The sequence below is a fragment of the Podarcis liolepis genome, assembly GCF_965112155.1.
Source record: "Podarcis liolepis genome assembly, chromosome: 1".
Lineage (NCBI taxonomy): Eukaryota > Metazoa > Chordata > Lepidosauria > Squamata > Lacertidae > Podarcis > Podarcis liolepis.
The window spans coordinates 114,921,334-114,945,030 of NC_139554.1; the positions used below are offsets into that span (position 1 = coordinate 114,921,334).

General features: G+C 43.2%; 1 long non-coding RNA gene across 1 annotated transcript; it reads left to right on the top strand.

Annotated features, from left to right (window-relative positions):
* On the top strand, nucleotides 1–23,697 carry LOC310704301. Its single transcript, XR_014524710.1, has 2 exons — nucleotides 1–139; nucleotides 23,356–23,697. It is a non-coding gene; the product is annotated as an uncharacterized lncRNA (long non-coding RNA).

A 23,697-nucleotide genomic window follows, 5' to 3' on the forward strand; every position in this document is an offset into this window, starting at 1 on the left:
CTTCATCTTCTGAAGGAGCAACATGCCCTCTTGGCTCTCAGCTAAGAGAGGACAGTACTATTTTCCTATAAGATAGATTCTGAGTGTATTTTACCTTTTTTAAGCTGTCTGCCTTCTGGGATCATATTGTGAACAGAACGTGAGTAAACTCTTTTATACTTTTATAAAGACTGTGTCGTGTCTTGTATTTTAAGAGGGAACAAAAGGGGAAATTGCCAGAGTAATTATTATAGAGGTTCTAGCGAACCTGTGCACACGTTACCATTGCGAACTTAAAGGGGAATGTTTATAAACTCTGCTGATATTTTGGGAACTTGTTAGCACAAGTTGGATAAGGATATAATTAGTCAATATATCCTCTCCTGCACCCCAGAACATTCCCACAGTAATCATAAATGATTTCATACTTATTTTAATTTCTATCCTGTCCCATACAGGTGACTATGTTCTAACTCTTTATGCCACATATTTATATCTACATCTAAGTACCTGCCCACATTTATTTACACATCTCCACATACACACACATATTTGAATATGCAACTGCCTTCTACATTTATATACAGTGGTACCTCGGGTTACATACGCTTCAGGTTACAGACTCCGCTAACCCAGAAATAGTACCTCAGGTGAAGAACTTTGCTTCAGGATGAGAACAGAAATTGTGCTCCGGCAGCACAGCGGCAGCAGGAGGCTCCATTAGTTAAAGTGGTGCTTCAGGTTAAGAACAGTTTCAGGTTAACTTCCGGGTTGGCGCCATCGCCGAATGGCGGATTCCCTCCGAGCTCCGGAGGGAGTCTGCTCGACAGGGGTCGGGTTCTGCCGCGCCGGCGACGCGGGGACCCTCAAAACCCACGGGCGCGGATGCCCGTGGACCTGGTGACTCGGCGGGCACCGTTAGCGCCCTCCCGACCCGCGAAGGAGCCTTTTTAAAGGCTACGGAATGGGGGACGGGGAGCGGCGCGGTGCTGTGAGTCTACTGCTTCCCCTGCCGAGCGAAGCCGCATGCCATTCGTCGGAGAGCGCTGACTTCTTCCTTTGAAAATTTGGACTAAAAACCAAGAACAACAACCCGTGAGTAATTTGGAAACTGGATCAAAAAAAATTCCTTTTTTGTGGATTCGGCACGAGCGGGGGAGGTGCAAAGAGGAAGTCCGTCTCCCCCCCCCCCATTGTAAACATTTTAAAGCAAGGATTTGACAACTAAGGTCGAGAGAAGAGTCTTTTTTTCCCTTTTTTGATAAAAGTTATTAATTCCACAGATTTAAAAGTATAAGTTACTGTGCTGGAGGATAAGAGCTTATTTTCTGATCAAGTGCCACCCTTCCCGGGACCGGGAGTGATCCGCGAGAGGAGCCTGCTGAGGAGATACAGAAGATTTTGACAGCTGTCAAATTAGCTGTCAAAGTCGGAAAAAATAGAAAGCTTTGGTTTAGCCGGTTATATTGTTACAAGTTGTTGAAAATAAAGAAGGACCGAAACAAATTAACTTGACTTTTGGACTGGAAGTGAAAGAAATACTAAATAACCAGAATCCCTCTAGAGGGGGTTCAGGGACATTACAAGAATGGAAATAGGTCGGAAAATACTGGCTGACTTGGATGAGGTTGTTTTTCTCATGGGAAAGCTGCGAAAGATGTACGAACAAGGTCATGTTTTGTCTACAAGTGCTACAAATTTGAAGTCAACAGCAAATATATCTATTGAGCTGGAAAAGGACTTGACATACAAAACCCAGGCAGCTGGACAAGAAAAGAAACTAGAGACTAAGGAGGAGGAAGAGATATACGCTGAACAGGAGGAGCAGAAAGGAGGGGCTGAAATGTTACAGAAGGCAAATGAGAGCCGGAGGCCTGCCAAGATGGATTTAAAAGAAAATAAGGATTGGAAGAGGAAAACTTGGTTTGAACTTAGAAATGAGGAATGGAAAGATCTTCTTTTGTGGGGATCTGAAGATCTAGGGACTATTAATTTGATCAAGGTGGAAGCTGGAGCTTTTGGGACATTTGGATCTAAGAAACAGGATTTGAGCTCCACCTTTAAACAAGGAGGCCTGGCTGGAAGGAACATGGATATTATAGAGAGAGTGCCCCTTCGAGACTGGGTGTTAAATACAAGGGACTTTCAAAGAGGCCGGCAGAAAGGGACTGGGATAGATTTAAGGGCCTCGGACGTGAGGTTGCCAGGCTGATAATAGATGGACTAATGGACTATGGTTTTGGGATTGAAACCGGGGAAAGGAGGGTGCGGTTTGGAAATCCAAAGGGGGCTTGATCTTCTTTATTCTGTGTTTAATTCTGTGTTGCTATTAGTATAAGAATGGGGAATTCGTGGAAGGGAAATAGGGTCGACCTTAGAAAAAGTTTTCTATAAATGATTGAGGTACATAAGTTAAAAGTTGATATATAAATTGAATTAAATATAATAATGAATTAAGGTTAAAAATTTAATATAAATATAATAACAAATTAAGGTTAAGAAATTAGAGATAAGAACTTGTTGGATAAATATTTGAACTTGGAATACAAGAAGGGGAGGTGAGGGGAAGTCGTGGAAAAAAGTTATTGAAAATGGGATTGTAAAGGATGAACTCTTTTTTTCCCTTTTTTTCTTTTTGTTTTTTGTTTTCTGTATTATTCGAAACTCTAATAAATATTATTTTTAAAAAAGAGAACAGTTTCAGGTTAAGAACAGACCTCCGGAATGAATTAAGTACTTAACCCAAGGTACCACTGTACTGCTTTCCCTCCAGGAAGTTCACAGCAGTACACTTAGTGTTCATTTACTGACACAACAGCCCTTTGAGGTAGATTTGGCTAAAAGGTTATGTCCTGCTCAAAACCAGCCAGCTTCCTAGCTGAGTTGAGAATTGAACCCATCTTCTAGCCATGAAAGATACTCTAAGAAACCTTCTCATCTGTCAAGCTCCTTTCTAAAAAAAAAACCCCAAAAACAACCATTGAGCTCATTTGATTTATTGAAACCTGGTAGTATTGTTTGATTTTACATTGTGCCAAGTGGGAGCTGGTCACTGTACAAATATCTTTCTCACATCTAGCCAGCCCAGCCCACACTCCTTCAAGGGATGTGGAACAGTGGAAACTTCATTACTTAGATAATGCTAAGTAACCCTGGAATGGATCTACCTTTTATCTGATGTTCTGGGGTATGAAGAGCTGCTCTAAGCAATGGTAGTTCTGACCAGTGAGGCAGAGCCAGAGAAGCATTGACTACAAGGAAAGGAACTCTTCATTTCCGACAGGTCTTCTTCAATTGGAGGTGTCACAGTTTTCACAACCTCCAAGGCCACGTGCATCTTGGACGGCTTCCCTTCATTTAAACCCCTCTGTAAGTTAACGACTAATCAGAAATATCCACTTTGAAGTTCTCTTGTAAATCCAAGGTCGGATTTCTTTCCAAGGTTTTAATGAACAGCACCAGAAAAGGTGCAGGAGAACAGTTCATCTTTTCTTTTCCAAAGCCCAGGCTAATCACACTGAGGAGCAAAACCTTTTTAATGGCTGCGACCAGAGACTCATTAAATGAGAGGACTATATGATGAACAAACTGTGAGCTGTGTGTGGTTCTTGGCTACAGTCCACACTCTATTGAAAAGGAACATATGTATTCCTTACTTTAACACTTGAGTCTTTGGCTCATCTACTTTCTTGAATGGCAAACTCTTTGTTTCCTTAACTTCTGAGTTTTAGAAAAGGGAGGAAAAACTTTCTCCAGAGGACCGAGCATCCTTTTGTCTGAAGCAGAATTTTAATAAATACGTACAATGTATAATTGATGCTTCCATGAGAGTCTTCAAGGAATTTAAAACAGTCTTGGATTTAATAGCAACCAACAGAATTGAGACAGAGTGAAACTATTGCAGCTGAGCACAGAGAAAAGGAGGTTTTAAATTGATGCTGTGTATTATTCATTTTGACAACTGCAAACTCGCAGGAAAGATAGCAGAGAGTCAGGAAGCATCAGCTACACAGGGTAATCCTAATTTATTACTAATACAAAAACTGATCTGAAGTTAAGCACATATTGCCCAGCCAAAAAGAAAAGGGAGGGGGAGAGAAGGAGCACAGCAGAGCAGTCTCCATGTAGCAGCGTTGCAGGGACGCTGCTAAATACTTTGGGTGCAGCATAAATTTGCACAAAATTTGCATGGGCTAATTTATACATATAGCCTCTGTGAAATGAACATGGTGATTGGCTGGAGTTTTACTAGCACTGTGCTTGTGGTGCCCTCACTGCAGTGCCCTAAACAATGGTAAAAAAATTAAGTTTAAAAAGGGGAAAGAGATCTGGAGCCCATCGTGAAGCAATTTGGGCTTCCTGGACCACCTACTATACTTGAAGGAACGCCTCTCCCTGTGTTAAGATCTTTCAAAAGACCCTTTCCAACATAGCACCTCTACCAGGAACGGTGCATTCAACGGTGATACATGAAAGCACCTTCTCTGTGATGGCTCCTCACTTACGAAATGCCCTCCCCTCCGAAATATGATTGGCACATACCTTACTTTCCTTTTGGGAACCAACTTAAAATGGGATGTTGATAACTGGTTGATGCCCAGGATGGAACCAGCATAGCATGAAGAAGTGTTTTAATATGAGTGGTATTTTTAATGCTGTATTTTATCTGCTCTGTTTAGCTGTGTTTTTTATCTTACGTTTGATATTGTAGCTTGCCCTGGGCTTGGTAACGACAAAAAGCGAGTTAGAAATTTCACAAACAACTTTTTAAAAATTCAGTTAACTTACTAGAGAAATGCATTTGCTTTGGGGGTAGGAGTTGTGTGCCATACCCAAATTTCATCAGCCAGCCTCTCCTCATGGCCTGTCAATATGAGATTCCAATATGAAATTTTCCAGAGGCAGTCCAAACAAAGTTCTAAAAGGGCATGAAGTATGGGTCCTATAATGAGTGTATTTAAATATGTGTTTTGTTCATGTAGCCCTAGAACTTGGTACTACAGGAGGTTTTTTAAAATTAAACTTTATTAAATCACAAGGACATACAGTAATTACCAAATAACTCTCTCTCTCTCTCTCTCTCTCTCTCTGTGTGTGTGTGTGTGTGTGACATGGAGAAACTATTATATTCATCAATGTTTGTGATGTTTTGGGCTATAACTCCCATTATGGCTATACCAGCTGGGGCTGATGGGAATTGTATTCCAAAATGCACCAAATTGGCAAAGGTTGATCCAGCTCTGCTATCTATTTACACTGACAGGGGCTCTCTGAAGTCTCCGGGTGAGATTTTTTCAGAGAGAACATTTAACTTCACGACAAACAGAAATTCAAGAGTTGATGGGGATAGATGAATCGGTCGATTTCAGTTTCCTGTCAGGTTCTCGTTTCCCCCCATACTTCAATTCATTTCTCCACATTTCCACATGGGGGAAAAATCCTCACGAAAATTCATTAGCATTTTGGTGCAAATTTCTCCCAAGAGACACATCTTTGGATACTGTTTTACTACATAAACATGTTTTTACAAAGCAATTTTGCATACCACTGCACATTTTTGTATGTTACGTTCGCAAATATGTGCATGTTTGTGAAAACTTTAGTATACACGTTTTTGCAAAACATGACACCGCTGGAAAACATGACCGCAAAAATTCAGAGAAACGCCAATTTCAAAGGATAGTTGTGTTCCAGTCTGCTTATTGTGCCAGCAAATCCACGTCAACAGATGATGCCCTTCCTACCTTTTACACGACTGTTAGAAAGCTGGAAACAAAAGAGACCACCCTCTACCCTACAGTGTTTAAGGGGAAAGTGCAGTCAGGGTGGGCCGAGATGGAGGTGCAAAACATCAAAGTCGCTGTCCCCCACCTCCCCAAGCCACTTTAGAGGTAGAATCGTTCCCTCACTGTGAAAACATGCCTTGGAATATTGCCTCTAGTCGAGAACTTTAATGATCAGAACAGAATGTAGGTGTGTATTTGCGGACTTCTTTTGTGCCTCATCCTTTAACTTCAAAGGGCACAGAGAAACACAGCCAAAGCATCTGCAAACATTAGCAGCCAGCTTTTAGCAGGCACCAGATTACATCCATATAAGCATGTGCCTTTAATTTTATCTGGGGGAAATGTTCTGGCAAAGGGCTGTATTAAGTAAAGACAGTCAGCAGCTGGCCTGAATTGTGTTCCACTCAGTCTCCTTGACCTTGCGATTCACTGAGATACCACTAAGGGGAGCCCTCTTTGCAGTAAACTTGGAAGCCCTTGACTGCGTTGATCAAAAGCTTGGCCATAAAGATAATGTGACATTTTGATTTTCCCCAAATTGTGTTTAATCAGAAGGCAACCAGAGATAAGCAGTTTAAAATGAAATCTGAATGACAATTCCGAGTTTCCACATTTTAATACCTTTTGATTAGGCGGAAGGAGAAATGTAAATGGGTCTGAATATCAAAAGCTTGTACGGGCTTAAATAAAAACTAAAAAAATAAATCGGGTTAAAGCTGGAGGTTTGAAAGTAAAATACTATGTTACAGGGGGAAACTGCCAAACGAATCATCCTGTTAACTTAACCTCTTTTTATTTCACGTTTCGAAAAAGGTAAAACCACAGTTATTGTAAGATAGGCACATAGGGAGAATTTCACCCATAACAAAATCTGTTGCTTTTCATTTAACGCAAGACACGTGAGTTTGTGAACTTGCAAACAGAACATTTGCGTAATTGATAGCTGGGTAAATAACAATGCAAGCCTCATTAACGGTTATTCCTTTTTTTTGGATCTCTTGTTGGTGTAAACTTGGAAATATGAATTTATAAATGTTGAAAATACTTTGGTAATTAATAGCCCTGGGTAAATAAAAAAGATAAGCCTCATTACAAATAGGATTAATTCAGGGTATAAGTTATTATAGTCTGGGACCCATAATTAACCCCTTTCTTGCACTGTAGATACTTGATTTATTGCTGAAGTTGTTCTCTCTGCGGCTCTAGAATGGTACACTGGACACATTCCAAACTATGAAAGTTTAACACAGTGGAATAGGCATTATATAAATTTTAGTGACCTGAATGTACACAAGGGATGGTGCTTAGGGAGTATAGAGCAGAAGCAATATACAGCAAAGCACATATTGCAGTAAATAATACACTTATGAGCTCAGGCTGTATTCCTGGGCACATAGCTAGGCAACTTAAATCTCACTGAAGTAGATGGGATTTTTGCAGCCTCACGGTTTCAAAATGTGGGTTCTCACAATGGCTACAGCTCCCCAGGGTATCAAGAAAAATCTCTCCCTCGAGAGCAAGGGGGAAGCTCAAGAACGGAGGGGCTAGGTGAGCTCCTAGGAACCCAACCTAGGAGAATTCACATGAAAATGTGACTTGGCCACACTGCATTGTCCCTGAAAATGCTTGCCACATGACAATAAAGGTAGGCCACAGCCTCGGGGCAACACTGCAACCATGATGCTCCATTCTTGTTCAGATCCATGTGGATCGTGAGAGTCCGCACACGAAGACCAGGGAAGAAATGGTTCCCCAGTACAATGCTCCACATTTGTTGTTGTTGTTTAGTCGTTTAGTCGTGTCCGACTCTTCGTGACCCCATGGACCAGAGCATGCCAGGCACTCCTGTCTTCCACTGCCTCCCGCAGTTTGGTCAAACTCATGCTGGTAGTTTCGAGAACACTATCCAACCATCTCGTCCTCTGTCGTCCCCTTCTCATTGTGCCCTCCATCTTTCCCAACATCAGGGTCTTTTCCAGGGAGTCTTCTCTTCTCATGAGGTGGCCAAAGTATTGGAGCCTCAGCTTCACGATCTGTCCTTCCAGTGAGCACTCAGGGCTGATTTCCTTCAGAATGGAGAGGTTTGATCTTCTTGCAGTCCATGGGACTCTCAAGAGTCTCCTCCAGCACCATAATTCAAAAGTATCAATTCTTCGGCGATCAGCCTTATTTATGGTCCAGCTCTCATAGCAGAATAAAATTAAATCAGGGGCGAGAACCCTTCAGCTTCCAGCATCCCTAACTACTGACCATGCTAATGGGAATTGGAGTCCAACAACAGATGGAGGGCCACTGGTTTTCTGACCCTGATTTAGCAGGTCATGAAGGAGTCCTTGGACTTGTGTGCTCCCCCCTCCCTTCTACTCTTCTTCCATAAGCTTTTTGTTTCCAGTTTGCTTAACCACAGCTTAGTTCCAACAGACATACTGTGGCTATCATCAATGATGGTTTGCTCGAAGTCAGCCATCTTGACCCCATGGTTTTGTGTGACGTACAAATTTGGCTACTTAATACTTAACCTGTCCACAACTTTACACAGGATCACTGCCAGTTTCATATACAGTGGTACCTCGGTTTACGAACTTAATCCATTCCGTAAGCCTGTTCTTAAACCAAAACCATTCTTAAGGCGCGCTTTCCCTAATGAGACCTCCCGCCGCCGGTGCCCTTCCACTGTTAGACCGAAGTAAAGTTCGCAAACCGGGACACTACTCCCAGTTTTGTGGAGTTCATAAACCGAATTGTTCGTAAACAGGACTGTTCTTAAACTGAGGTACCACTGTACTCACAGGAGGGCCACAAGCTTCCTCCCCCCCCCCCCGGCTGAAATTGGTCCTGGCTCAATATTTCAGCACAAAAGGATGTCTTACACCTGACCTGACTGTAGACCAGGGTGGTCCAACATGCAGCCTGCATGTAGCCCTCGAGGCCTTTTTCAGTGGCCCTCAGCCTGCCCCCAGCCCTCACACTCAAGTGGCATAGCGTGGTTTGCCAATGCTCGGGGGCCACACAGAGGGCAGGGTGGGAGGGAAGCAGACCGAGTACGCATGCGTATTCATCTGCATAATGGCATCCACATCACCCAGAAGACTGCAGCCTCAGAGATAAGAAGAGTTGTTCCAAATGGACAAGCTATTTTCAACAGAGTCCAGCAATGGAATCACACAGCTGTATTGAGGCAGCACTGGGTGTTGAAATTTTGTGCCCCTAACAATTTTGCGCCCAGGGCAACTGCCCCTGTAGTCACCCCACCACAGCCCCAATGCTACACTACTACTCATGCTGCCTTCCCAAAGCTACGAAAGTGAGGTGCTGGGCTTTGGAAAAGAGGCAAAGGGGGTCTGACAGGGCCCAAAGCCTAGTTAGCATTTTCCTAGAGGGAGATGCTCTGAGTGCTGCCATCCAGAGTGTTCTTATGTCACCAGGGATGTTGGGATCTGTAACCCTTGTTCATTAGAGAAGACAACACTGCACATCTTGCCTAGGACAGGATCCAAATACCGACCCTGTCATGCCTCCAAGAGCCCCTGAACCCTGCTCCTCTCCCTTTCCAGTTTACATAGCTGAGGCGCACATTCCCTTCCAAGTTCCACATAACTCCGTAATGGCAGCATTCAAGGCACCAGCAATCCTAGAAGAGGCACATTTTCCCATAGTACATAAGCGCTTGGTGTAAACACAGACGCCTTGAAAATTTGGGGGGCATGGGATGATCGAACCAGAGATGTATTGTAGAGGTAAAGGCATGCATATTCTGAACACAGGTGCCAGAGTCATCATTAGCATAGCATAGTTATTCAAGAACTGCCTGCAGCCCTCACTCCTGTTCCTATTCTCAGAGTAGCAACATTCAAACCAAAATGCCCTTACAAAACATTCCAGGATCTCTCTTCTAACAATCCCAAAGGAACATCTCCATTTGTTTAAACAGTTTCACTTGAAAATATATGCTAGCAAAGAGATTCATGATGTTAATAACATCTACATGTGAACATCCCAGTTGATACCTGGAACTCGTGAGTCTACAGCTATTAGTTTGAGCATTCTTCCTTTTGTGTTGTAATGAAGAAAGCAGCCTTGCTTAAGCTTTTGAAGTCACCATCCTATAGGCTAACGGTATACTCAGTTCTAGTTACAGGTAGGTAGCCGTGTTGGTCTGCCATAGCCGAAACAAAATATTTTTAAAAATCCTTCCAGTAGCACTTTGTTGTTGTTGTTGTTCTTTAGTAGTTTAGTCGTGTCTGACTCTTCGTGACCCCATGGACCAGAGCATGCCAGGCACTTCTGTTCTCCACTGCCTCCCGCAGTTTGGTCAAACTCATGATGGTAGCTTCGAGAACACCATCCAACCATCTCGTCCTCTTTCGTCCCCTTCTCCTTGTGCCATCCATCTTTCCCAACATCAGGGTCTTTTCCAGGGAGTCTTCTCTTCTCATGAAGTGGCCAAAGTATTGGGGCCTCAGCTTCATGATCTGTCCTTCCAGTGAGCACTCAGGGCTGATTTCCTTAAGAATGGATAGAGTAGCACCTTAGAGACCAACTAAGTTTGTTATTGGTATGAGCTTTCGTGTGCACACTCATACCAATAACAAACTTAGTTGGTCTGTAAGGTGCTACTGGAAGATATACTCAGTGACCAAGGGTGGATCCTTATGTAGCCACGCAAAAGAGGGTGATGTTAGCAGACTCAAGGTTTGCAAGAATTCTAAACTTAAGGGAGGAAATGCTAAAGTGAGAGGGGCCACAAAAGCCGAGTGTGCTGAATGGGCAGGGGTGCTGCATGACCAGGGTCAAGGGAAAACGGAATGGAGTTGTGTGGAGAAGAGCACGCCTGCCTGTTCAGCACCTTGGCAGTGCAACCTTTTATTGCAACTCCTACTTGTGAATGTTCTGTACACAGACTGATGGTGCATTAATAGCAATTAATAATTCACAACACTATCTGAATGCCCTCCCAGAAATGAAAAAGGAAACAGAGATTCAGGTTGTTTGGTGTGTGGCTTCCTTTAAAAATAAAAATCGAAGGCTGCTTTTATCTGTTCTTGCAGAATCTGCAAATGTTCGCGAGAGGGGATGATGATCTTGTTCATTATTCTAAGCACTGAGGTGCTACAGAGAGAGAGAGAGTGCAGGTTTGTTCCATAAAATGTACAGTTGCTTTAAACTAAAGCCACCTTTAAAATGAACTGTGTTTTATTGATGAGTAGGTTAAGTAAATGGGCGATTTGTCTTTTAGTCACCATCTGGTCAGGAAGCAGTAATCCTTCCTATTTTTATTCTTGCATTCCTCCGTTCAAGTTGAGACTACTTAAGGAAGAGTATACATAGCATGTGTTCGTAAGCCTGTTGGAACCTCAGGGCAAAGTTAGTGCAGAATGTACGCACACAGACACAAACTGGCCCTACCCCAGTGTGAAACCTCCCTCCTCTCCCATCTTAGTACTGCTGCAACTGGAGCACCCAGGCCCAATCAGCTATTTTGCCAGGAGTTGCAGGCCTAGGTATATGGTGGTTGCTGGGTAGTCACAGAGTACAATCTCTTTCCCTCAACTATTTTTAGGCCAAGGTTGAGGAGTGCAGTCCCTCCAAGTGTCGCTATTTTCCAGGGACAGTCCTGGATTTACAGAAGCCATCCCAGTTTCTGATTTGATCATAGAATGTCCTGCTTCTCCTTAGGATGTCCCTGGTTTCATCAGAGAAATGTTGGAGGCAGTGCCGGATTTATGCATAAGCTAAACAAGCTATAGCTCTCTTGGGGGCCGCAAAAAAAGGAAAAAAACCTGGATGTACATTTCAAAATATAAGATACAAAACAAACAAAATAAAATCTACATACAGCAACAGTGTTTTGTGTTGTGTATGGACCTGTTAGGTCCATGAATGACCATATAGCATATATTCAACACAAAAAACAGTGACAATTTGTTGTTGACAAAGGACAGCGGGACATATAAAGGGCCCCATTACCTTCAGTAGCTTAGGGCCTCATCAAACCTAAATCCAGCCTTGGTTGGAGGGTATGGAGTTATACAACCCAGCCCCCGAACCAAGGAAATAAGTAACTATACAACCTTTAGAAGACTTCTGAAGGCAGCCCTGTTTAGGGTATTTGCATGCCATTCATACAAATAAATCCGCAATCGCAAAATAAATTAGAATCATAGATATATAGAATCGCAGAGATGGAAAGGACCCTGGGGTCATCTAGTCCGACCCCCCTGCAATGCGGGAATCTCAGCTCAAGCATCCATGACAGGTGGCCACCCAACCTCTGCTTAAAAGTCTCCAAGGAAGGAGACTCTCCAAGGAAGTAGAGTCTACAATCTTCCGAGGGAGACCGTTCCACTGTCGAGCAGCTCTTACTGTCAGAAGGCTTTTTTCGTATGTTTAGTCAGAATCTCCTTTCTTTTTTAAAAAATATATATTTTTTTTTATTCAGGATTTTCTTGTTTTACAGAAGTGTAGTGCCTCGTTGTTGTTTTTTCCCATGTAACATTTTTACAAATCCATTTCATTTGTTGAGGCATTAGGGGGAGAAGAAAAGAAAAAAGAAGGGGGTGGAGAGAGGGAAGATGGGTAGGGGTGGGGTCGGGTGGCGGTGTTTCTATTATGTTTAATGTATGTAGAGTTTGGTGTCAGCGTTGCTTGTGTTGTTCACTTGTGTTCCTTTGGTGGTGAGAGAGGTTGGGGTTGCCCTAGGGTGTGATTGTTTGCTTGTGGTGGGAGTGTCCCAAAACCCAACTATTCTGGACAACAGCCATACAAGAAATGTGTAAAATAACTAAGCAAGTAATAGACATCACCCCAGAATTGGCCCTACTAAACATCTTCCAAGACAACAATGCCCATTTACACCACAAAGAACTCATAACCCACCTGCTCTCAGCAGCCAGAAACACCATAACCAGACACTGGAGAGACCTGTCAGGAGTAAGCATGGACCAATGGTACCAAATAGTATGGGAAACAGCCCTACTAGAAAAATTAACTAATAAACTGAAACTGACACGGGGACAAACAGAAGAAGACGCCTTCACCCCGGTATGGCTCCCCTTTTTCACATACACAGCCCAACAGGACAGTGACAATAATCCACCAACAGCATACAAATCAATATGGCTAACCTGATCCAAAACACCCACCCACCTCACCCACACAAAGATCACCACAGAATCTCCTTTCTTGTAACTTGAAGCCATTGGTTTGAGTCCTACCCTCCAGAGCAGGAGAAAACAAACTTGCTCCCTCTTCCATGTGACAGCCCTTGAAAGGTTAGAAGATGACTATCATGTCTCCTCTTTTCCAAGCTAAACATACCCAGTTCCTTCAAGCACTCCTCGTAATTATAATTAGGCTACTAAAATGTTGCTAAAATGGCACACATTTTAAACCAAAGCACTTTCCAAAATTGCGGCAATTTCGAAACCATTTTAGACAGCAGAATGGATGACCTCAATTACAGCGTTTAAAATTTTGCTTCCTTTCCCAGCTGATCTAAAAACAACTCGTTTTGGAGGGAGACGCTGACCTTGTAACTGCCCTGGAACCAGTTTTGATGAAGGGCAGTCTAAAAGGTTTGAAACCAGCCTTTACCCAACTGGTACCTTCCACATAATTCAGCTGTCATCATTTTGGTCATGTGGGCTGGGGTTATGGGAGTTGTAGTTCAAACATCTGGAGAGCACCATGTTGGGGAAGACTGATTTAAACAAACACATACATATTTATATACATACATACATACATACATACATACATACATACATACATACAATGAATGCTTACCATCTAATGCTGACAAACATAATACAGCAGTCTACATCCCCTAGGGCAGTCTTTCTCAAACTCGGCCTCCAGATGTTTTGAGACTACAATTTCCATCATCCTTGTCCACTGATTCTGCTAGCTAGGGATCATGGGAGTTGTAGGCCATAAACATCTGGAGGACCGAGTTTGAGGAAGCCTGCCCTTTGTTGTTCTTGTTGTTGTTTAGTTGTTTTGTCATGTCTGACTCCTTAGGGAACCAGAATTTCATCAGGGAGAAAGCCAGTAATGGCAGAGAAACACCCAAGAAAGGCATTGTAAATTACTCTGGCATGCTTTTACCATATCAACTAACAGCAAGGTCAACTGTGAAATACCAGCTTATGTCAACTATCAAATGTTATCAGATATCTACTGTCAGATAATGGATACTGAAGTCAAATATGTTTGGGTGGCCCAATACCTCTATCAGACAGTGGGAGCATATTTGGCAAATATGTGAGCATTCACAGAACATCTGGAAAACACTCGACATCAAAAGCAGCAAAAGAGAATTTTGAAGAGGAAATTCATTTCAGCTCCTCCTGCCACAAATGTGCCATCTGCAGACAGGATGTGGTCTGCTGTGATTGTTGCCCTTGTATTTTAGACACTCTAATAAGCTTTTAATATTTTTGTCCGAATTGCTCTGGACAGCATATGAAAGCAGAGGACAGAAAGAGTAAGATCATGGTTGCTTTCATCAGTTTTTCAGAAAAAGGGTGGGTTCTGTGTTGAAGTAAGGGTACTGAAATCGCTGCTAAGAAGCTCAAATGACTGACACCCTTCTTTGGAAATAAAACCAATGTCCAGATTTTAACACAAAAAACTTTACTTGCAGAAACTTATGGATGAATTAAAACATATTATTTACAGTCTCATGCTTATCCAAGCATGGACTTACAGTCTCTTCTTCTAACTTTCAAACAGCTGTATTTTCCTCTTTCCAGAGCTCAGCACTCAGCCTTCTGTATCTCAGTTAGGCCATGCCTTGCAGCTCCTATGAGAGATTTCCACTTTTACCTTCTCCTGCAGCATTGCACTCTTTATTTCAAGCAAAGAAGAGTCTATTCAACTTAGCAGTGTTCACAGTGGATTCTAAAAACACAGTCATCTTGCTTCGCATGAAATGGAGTCTCTCCTTCATTAGATACTTCCCATGTGACCAACATTAGCCAATTACACGGGAACTACTAGAGGATCAACCAATCAAATGTAAACACATAGTAATGCATACAAACAATTACAATTTCAGTGAATTAAATTACTATACTTAGCATTACGTACCGTCATCAACTTTTTATCAGGCAAAATTGTGGTGTTCGCGTGTATGTGCTGCATCTCCCTGGGCAACTTTCCGGCAGTCATTGCTTAAGACTGGCCTTTATATAGGATGGTTTCCAATAGCTTTTTACCTGCAAACAGACACTCCAGTTGTCTGAGAACATTTGAAGTCCTTCTTGATTCCAGCAAATGTTTTAAACCTTTGCCTATATAGACCATTCAAATGGCGATTTACATGTACAGCCAGCCCCACCACCCAGCAAAATAGAGTAATCCAGATGACATCACTTTCAAGAGTGGCAGTGTAGCACCTTGGTCCTGGCAGAAGTGTCCCGTGAGGCAAAACCTGTGCAGCATTCTGATACATTGCATGAAGAGGTGGAGGTGAAAGCATATAGGCAGGCTAGGTACTAGCACTGGTAGAAAGCTGAACTGTATGCACCATCACTGAGTCTAGAACTCGCACCAGTTTCTGGTCTGGTGGCCCCAGCAGTTCAGAAGGGCCCCTCAATTGCCTTATCTGGCTGTTCTATCATTTACTGCCCTCCTCATGAGGTCTCCAGACTGCCATTTTAATGGCATAACCTCCAATATTTCTCTGAGGAAAATAGGGACGTCCTAAGAAAAGTGGGACATTCTGGGATCAGATCAGAAATGATGGTGTTCTCTTCCTGCAAGAAATAAGTTATTGATTCCATTATACATGGGTGGTGTTTGGTTGTAGTGTTTTTTTTGTTTTTGTGTGTGTGTGGTTTTTTGTTTTTGTTTGTTTGGTTGGTTTTTTTAAAATCCTTTTAATATTGTCATGGAATTGGCGATTGACATGATACTTCAAATCACGCCAGATTTGTGTTAAAGGTCTCCTTCTTAATGTCTTTATACTATATCCCTGCAGAGCAGTTACCATATATCATGCAAACGTTCCCCATTTAATATTATCTGCGTACTGCAGATTGGCACGAGACCATACTACAGTTTAAAAGAGGAATTGTGGAATTGCATTTGCGAGGTCGGGCAGAGCTTTTAGGTTAATGGATTGTGTTTCTTTTCCCCTGTCCCACAAACTCCCTCCGATTTCTTCCCTCCCCACTACTCACGTTCTCTAATTGCTTCCTTGCTCTCAACATCAAATGCCTTCCTAATTTGAAATAAGAACACAAGACTTGTCTTGCTGCATCAGACCAGCCCATGCATCTAGTCCAGAAAGTTTTCCCAGGATATCAACTTTCCCCAGCCTGGTACCCTCCGGGTTATCACTGGACTGCAACTCCCATAATTGTTTATCAGTGGCCATGCTGGGGATGATGGGAGTTGTATTGCAACAATATCTGGAGTGCCACAAATTGGGGAAGGGGGAGTTCTGTGTTTCTGGAGTCTTACAGATGGGGATGACCATCTCACGTGGTCACCAGGATTCGCACTCAGAGGTATAGAGAGTCTCTGTATAAAATGCTGTCAGGAGCTGGACTGAGGAGGAATGGTGGGAACCACCCTCCCCCTTCTCCTGAACCTTCCCGAAAACAGGAGGACAGTATAGATTTAGAACAGTGGTTTGCAGAAGGGCATAGTTCAGAGGCTGCAGAGGGCAGAAGCTGGGAAATATTGGAAGAGGAACAGCAAGAAGAAGAAGAAGCACCAGGGGAGAGACAGCTGACAGATTCAGTGTCCTTGGAAAGCATTCCTGACCTCCCCTCCCCCAAGACCAGGTGGGCAATGAGAGTAGCAGAACAGAGAGCTCAGAGGCAGAAAGCTCAGATTAGCTGGTGCAGGGGTGATGTTGAATAGGGTAGACGTAGGGGTTGGGACTTTATTTGGAGCAATGCCATTATTTAGGAAAGGTTCCATTCCTTGCCACTCTCTGTGAATTAGTGAATAAATTGCTTGGTAAGAACTTTTATCATTTCTCTGATTCTTGGCTGCCACCGTGGGAGGGATTTGATTCCCCGAAGCTGACAGATGCTTCAGCTTACTGAACATGGCTAATAATCATTGATACCTCTATCTTCCATGACACCTCTATCTTCCCTCTAACCCAGCACCCTTAACAAACTACAACTTCCAGGATGCCCAGGGGGACACACCATTTTCTGGTTTGCCTCAGGCAGCAAAGTGTCTTGGGCAGGCCCTGAGTGAGATAGTGTGAGAGTTGTGGCTGAGTGTGGCATTGCTTCTGTCCCAGATTTAAGAGTTTGTTAGAAAGACTCTCCTCCCTGAAAGAGAGGGGAGGGGTTGTGGTCGGGGCCCGAGCTCCGGCTAGCAGGGGGTGTTGCCCCCTGCCGCCCGCTCACCTGGCTGGCGCTCACGCCCCCTCGGTGGCTATCCAATCAGGAGCCACGGAGGGGGCGTGTTCAGCAGCATTTTGCTGCAGCGCCAGCCTTCCCCGGCCTCATTCTTCCTAACAGGAAACGTGAAATCTTCTGTCAAAGCAGCTCAAGCCAGAATATTGAAAGGAACTGATTGCCAGCAAGTAAAAGCGGAAATAAACTCCAATTCCCATCCTCCCCAGTCAGCGTGATCCATGACCAGGGATGATAGGAATTGTAGTCCGGGAAAATTCGGAGGGACACCAGGTTTCTTCTCTCTTTTTTTGTATATAATTTTTATTAAAATTTATGTTTTACAATTTAAAATACTCATTTTTACATCCGTAATATATCAATGACTTCCCTTCTTCTCTTTCCATGGTTCATTTTACATATCATAAATCGCTGCATATTTTACAAAAACTAAATCATTCAGTATTCCATTATTGCATCCACCAAAGCTTATTTACACTGTTGAATTTATCTTAATGCTGGCAGCGTTTTCAGCTGTACACAATTATTTCCCATATATTCAATAAACGTTTTCCAATCTTCTCTAAACGTATGTTCTTCTTGTTCTCTTATTCTATATGTTAAGTCTGCAAGCTGTGCATATTCTGTCAACTTAAGTTGCCATTCTTCTTTGGTTGGGACCTCGCTCGTTTTTCATTTTGGGGCTAACAAAATACGGGCTGCAGTTGTAGCATACATAAATAACCTTTTTTTTGACACCTGGGAATTTCAGTCTGAATTATCCCCAACAGAAAGGAATTTTGTTTTTTTTGGGGGGGAAGTACTTTTAAACATGTTTTTCAATTCATTATAGATCATTTCCCAATACTCTTTTGCCCTTTTACAAGTCCACCACATGTGAAAGAACGTTCCCTCCACCTCTTTGCATCTGCAGCACTTATCAAATTCAGTCTTAGCAAGCCTACTTGGAGTTAAATACCATCTGTAAATCATTTTCAAGTACAGGTTTCTCACCCCTTATAATGAACTGTCTTTCTGTTAGGAATTAGATGGAACACACATAGCTGAGTCCTCCAAAAATAAGAGGGCTAGAAACCTGAAATATTCAGTCCCCTGGCTCAACTCTTTCTATTTAGGACTCAGCTAGATTGGTAAATAAAAAGCGTTGTATATCCATTATTACGCTGTGGCACCAAATGGCGCTGTGGAAGTTCCGTTTTTGACAATGCAATTTCTCATAACAAAGTTTAAAACATGTTTAACTGAAATGCTTGTGTCTAAAAAAAAACCCCTAAGTGCCGCATATTGATGATCTTCATTAACCACATTCTTGTTGCGTAATTATGGGTCACATAAGTGCTTTGAGGACTAAGGCACATACTTGAGAATCAGGAAGTAGCCGGCTGTTTTGGTAGAGGTGATCAGGAAGTTGGAAGTGCTTGCTTCCATTTTTCAGTTAGAATAATTCTCTCCGCAATATTGGTGCAGCACAGCACGTTTCCCCTGCCGAATTAATTAGCTACAGACAAATCTGCAATGCTAATGTTGTGTGCTATAAGGACACAGTTGGCAACTAATTCTTAACAGAAAGGAAAGTATTCCTTGGGTGGGGTTTCACAGATAGTGTCTATCTGTACTACCTCACTGCTGCTAGCTACCTTATTTTACTTGTCATGTTAGTTTTCAAAATAGTTTGATTGTTTTATGGTATAGTATCTGCTACTGTTGGAAGCTGCCTCATGCCTGAGATTGGACGAAGTGGGGAATATAAAGCTATTCAATAAATAAATAAAACATTTGTAGTGTTTGTATAGGATTACAGCCTAAGAATGTTTAAAAGACAGCTGCCAAGAGGTACTTATTACACGGAACAGATTCATTTCTGGCCAACAGTATCCCATCAAATGTTAATGCATTGTTTAAAGACAGTTGATATTGTGCTTTTTCTTCTTTCGCCAATAAATATTCCTCAGCGTTGCTAACTTGGGTTGTGAACACTACATGCAGCGCTGAGCATGTCTCCGGCAGCCAGAGGACAACATCTAAACAAATTCAAGAATTCAAACTCAAAGGAAACGTAGATGATGAGGGGGGAATTGTATTTTGCCAGTACAAATGTTGTCAGGTTAGGCACTGTTTCACTGGATAGCCATCCGAGACAAAGAAGTGTACAGGAGATTTCGAAGATCAACAAAAGGAACCTGAGCAAATTAATAATCCTCTCCTTCAGAAAATTAAACTTCACTCTGCTAAATTAGTTGACCTTCAACGTTTGCCCCGAGGGACTGGTGCAAGATTGGAGAGCTTATCTGAAGAAACGGAGAACAAAACTAGTCTGAAGCAAGATGGCTAGTGGACTGGATAGTTCCGGGGATGTTTATTTAGACCTCTTTAATGAGAGCACAATGAACAGTGGAGTTAAAGTCAGCTCTTAACGCTGTGTACTAGCTTTGTTTTGTTTTGCCATTTAAATCGGTGCGAAAGGGAAGGCTAAAGAGCAACGCAAGCCGTGCTGCACTGACTTAAAATGCAGCAAAGTTGTTCTTTCTTTTTCATTTCAGACAGAAGATTGTTTGCAATGAAACACGGTATTTCCAAAGAAACAGCAGGGTAGATACAGGATTGCTATGGGTTAATGGTGTGTGTACACCACTTCCCAAACCAGCCCTGAGAGTGCACTGGATCCAGAGTAAACAATGTGTACACAGCCTTAGAAAACCTCCTGCACTGACTCAGGGAACCTTTGCTTTACACGGACTTTTGTTTTTAAATAAAGTTGGTATAAAAATTGCCCGGTAAAATCTGAGGTCTGTCTCTCTTTATCCTTAACAAATATTCCAGCACGCTGCTCCAAACTGTACCCACTAACCTGATCCTAAGCATGAGTAACCAGAAATATGTCACACTAAGTTTGCAACTCTGTGACAGCTTACTTCAGGGTAAGCCTCCTAAACTTTTCTGATTGAACGCATCTCCCTCTGAAGCTGCTATTTGCTCTGTTGTACAGGCCCATGGGCTGAATCTGCAGCTATTTGTAAAAGAAGAAAAGAAAAGAAAAAGAATGAGATGTAATATGCAATTTGGCCCCACGTGTCTTTAGGACTGCATCGTGGCCTTGAACATTTTGCTATGGTGCAAATTTAATTTCAAATTTGTTTGCTTCCAATGAAGGCTGCAACCCTAAGCAATTTTATTCTACTTGTTACCTGGAAATATCACCCAGGTGATCTTGATTTGATGTCACCCTATGGTGGCCACTTAGGCTGCAAAACAAGGCCAAAGTGTCTTTGCATAAAATTTGCATATGGTCCATACATATGGTACCAATTTGGAGTCATCATGTAAATGGAAATACAATGTATTGCAGCATGCAGGGAGGATGATGTAACTAGGTGACCTGTCTGCATGCTCCTTCTGCTCTCTGGCTGAACTTCCAGACACCTTCCAGGCCCCTGCTGCTCTCCCTTCTTAGGGTTCTTGAATTTAGCATCCTGCCAGATAGGGGACTCCTTCAAGTAGAGGTCTCTGCAAAGTAGGACACATGCCTCCAGTGGCGTAGCGTGGGTTGTCAGCACCCGGGGCAAGGCAACTAATTTGTGCCCCCTAACCCGTGGATTTGCGCCCCTAACCCGTGGATTTGCGCCCCCTAACCCTAACCCCCAGATGTTGCGCCCGGTGCGGCCGGCCCCCCCTGCACCCCCCACGCTACGCCACTGCATGCCTCCCATTGGGAGGGGGAATTGCTCTGGAAGAGAAATGTAAACATTGGCATACTCTAAAAGCCCATGTCAGTTTCCCCAAGCAGCTCTTAAGGCTCTGGGTATCATATTTCATTTACATGGAGCTGCTGAAAGTTTTATGGATGGGGGGGGGGGCAGGAGGCAAGAATATAATGCCCCTAGGGTGCCTGGAAAATGCTATGTGTGAACACATCTCCATGAGATGTGTTGGGGGCATTAACTCCCCATCTTGTAACGAATAACAGGCCTCAAGTGCTTGCCACAAATGGGAAGCTTCATCATTTCATAAATCCTTCACTAGCTTATGTAAATGTGGTTCTCTGGCTTTTGCTGAATGTGCAATAGCGGCCCGTTGTTTTCTAAATAAGAAGCTGCTTCCCCGTCATTTGCTTAGCCTTTAGCAATTATATCAAAGGCAACACATAGGACTAGTAGCCTGCAAGTAATAATGACGACAGTGGGTTGCATTCAACGAAGTTTCACTTAGAGCAGAACCGTTGCAATGCATGGACCTAACTGAGTCTTGTTCAGTGGCGTAGCGTGGGTTGTCAGCACCCGGGGCAAGGCAAGTAATTTGCGCCCCCTAACCCGTGGATTTGCGCCCCCTAACCCGTGGATTTGCGCCCCCTAACCCTAACCCCCAGATGTTGTGCCCGGTGTGGCCGGCCCCCCCCTGCACCCCCACGCTACGCCACTGGTCTTGTTTGTTAATTTTGGAGGGTCTACTCCAAGTCAGACTTAGCTGAATGTCGCCCATGGACAATGTAGGAATATAAGCCATGTTCCTTGTTCCTCCACTGTGTACAGTAGTACCTTGGGTTAAGAACTTAATTCGTTCTGGAGGTCTGTCCTTAACCTGAATCTGTTCTTAACCTGAGGTACCACTTTAGCTAATGGGGCCTCCTGCTGCCGCGCGATTTCTGTTCTCACCCTGAAGCAAAGTTCTTAACCCGAGGTACTATTTCTGGGTTAGCGGAGTCTGTAACCTGAAGCATCTGTAACCTGAAGCGTCTGTAACCTGAAGCGTCTGTAACCCGAGGTACCACTGTATTGTTATTAGCCCTTGAAAGTGCTCCAAGGATGTCTCTGTGCACAGAAAAGCCTTTTGCATTTTTTAGTCAACATCAGAGTCATGACTAAGGCCAAGGCTACCCAACATTGTGCAAGGGGGGTTTTCCAGACCCTCCAAGTGCCCCTATTTTCAAGGGAAAGTCCTGGATTTACAAAAGCCATCCTGGTTTCTGATTTGATCCTGGAATATACCGCTTTTCCTTAGTATGTCCCTGTTTTCATCAGAGAAGTGCTGGAGGGTATGGTATGACAGGCTTCCTGGGACTGCTTCTGCTGCCCAGCATAGAGTGCTTCTTTCTCTTTTAAATTGCTTTTAATTTTTTTTATATCCTCTTAATTTTAATTTTTTACTGTTTTAACCATTTTTAATTGGGTTGTAAGGGCACTTGGCGGGATGTGCCTGGGGGGAGAGGAGCGGGAGAGAGCAGGGGGAGGTCCAATTACAGTGGTTCTGGGTAGGGGGAGGTATGGCGTGGGAGGTGGGGCAGGCTGGGTAAGGGGCACACGGCACAGGCAGTTAGTGACTGTGCAGTGTGCCAGCCTCTCCTCCAACCAGGGAATTGTGGTTGCCCTATCAGCCAGCCCTCGGGTCTGCGACTGCTGCTGTTGAATGCCACGTCAGCCCAGAATAAAAACTCCCTCATCCATGATCTGATTATGGATGAGGAGGCTGATCTGGCGCGTATCACTGAAACCTGGGTGGGTGAACAGGGTGGAATTGCGCAATCGGGACAGGGAAGATGTTGAAAGCTAAAGTCAAAACCGAAAGAAGAATGTCAACAACTCCTTGAACTCAAACACCATCTCAAACCCAACACCAGAAGCTGATATTAGCTATCAATTGACATCTGGCAACTTATTCTCTGGTGCCAACCTTGATTCCGAAGGAGGCATAATCCAATATGTCTAGTTACACTTTGTGGCCTCTTCCCTTTGCTCCCAACTGCCATGAGAAATGTGGGAAGAACTGTATTCATTATTCACACTGATAACATGAGAGCTTCCAAAGGCATTGTTTGCAAAATTTCTGAATCAATATGTCAAGTAGCCCTGTTTTGTGTCATGTTATGTGGTGTTATGTCCTAATCTGACATGATAAGATTACACGATGCATTTGATCTTCAGGCAAGAATTCCTTTGAAATGTTTGGCATAACTTAACAACCCATCAGGTCTTGTTTTTATTTTATTATGGACACGTAGGTCAAAATCTGTAAGCAATTTAATGGCCATACATCTCGAACCTTGTCAACCTAGTCCTCCCAGCAAGAGTGCTACAGGAAGTGCTCTCAATGGTTTAGTTCTTCCAGATGCTGAGCATTCACCACTGGTTTCAGAGGGCTGCCTGGGCTGGTCAGCATCCTGGAGCTTTAAACCTGAACTAGCTTCTCCTCTTTTTTTACTCTCTCAAAAACAGGTATAACATCTTTGTTTCTTGTACACATGTGCAAGATGAAGCAGAACTTTCGGATGATCTATCGTTGAAATCTGAGGTGGACCTATGAAACACAACAGGAAAACAGCTCCAGATGTTCCCCAGCTCTCATTGATTCTTTTATCTGAAAGCGCTGGCCTCCGTTCTCCAGAGAGAAAGAAAATTCAGTTTGCTCATTAGCACTTCGTATGTTTTAGGGATGGGCTAACTGTCAATTTTGGCTTCCCTCCATTTCTCATTTTTCAAGCCTGCATTTCAGTTCCCCACATTTCTATATCAGTTTGCAAAAACATTGATTATATTAAAAAGTCCTCATGAAAATTC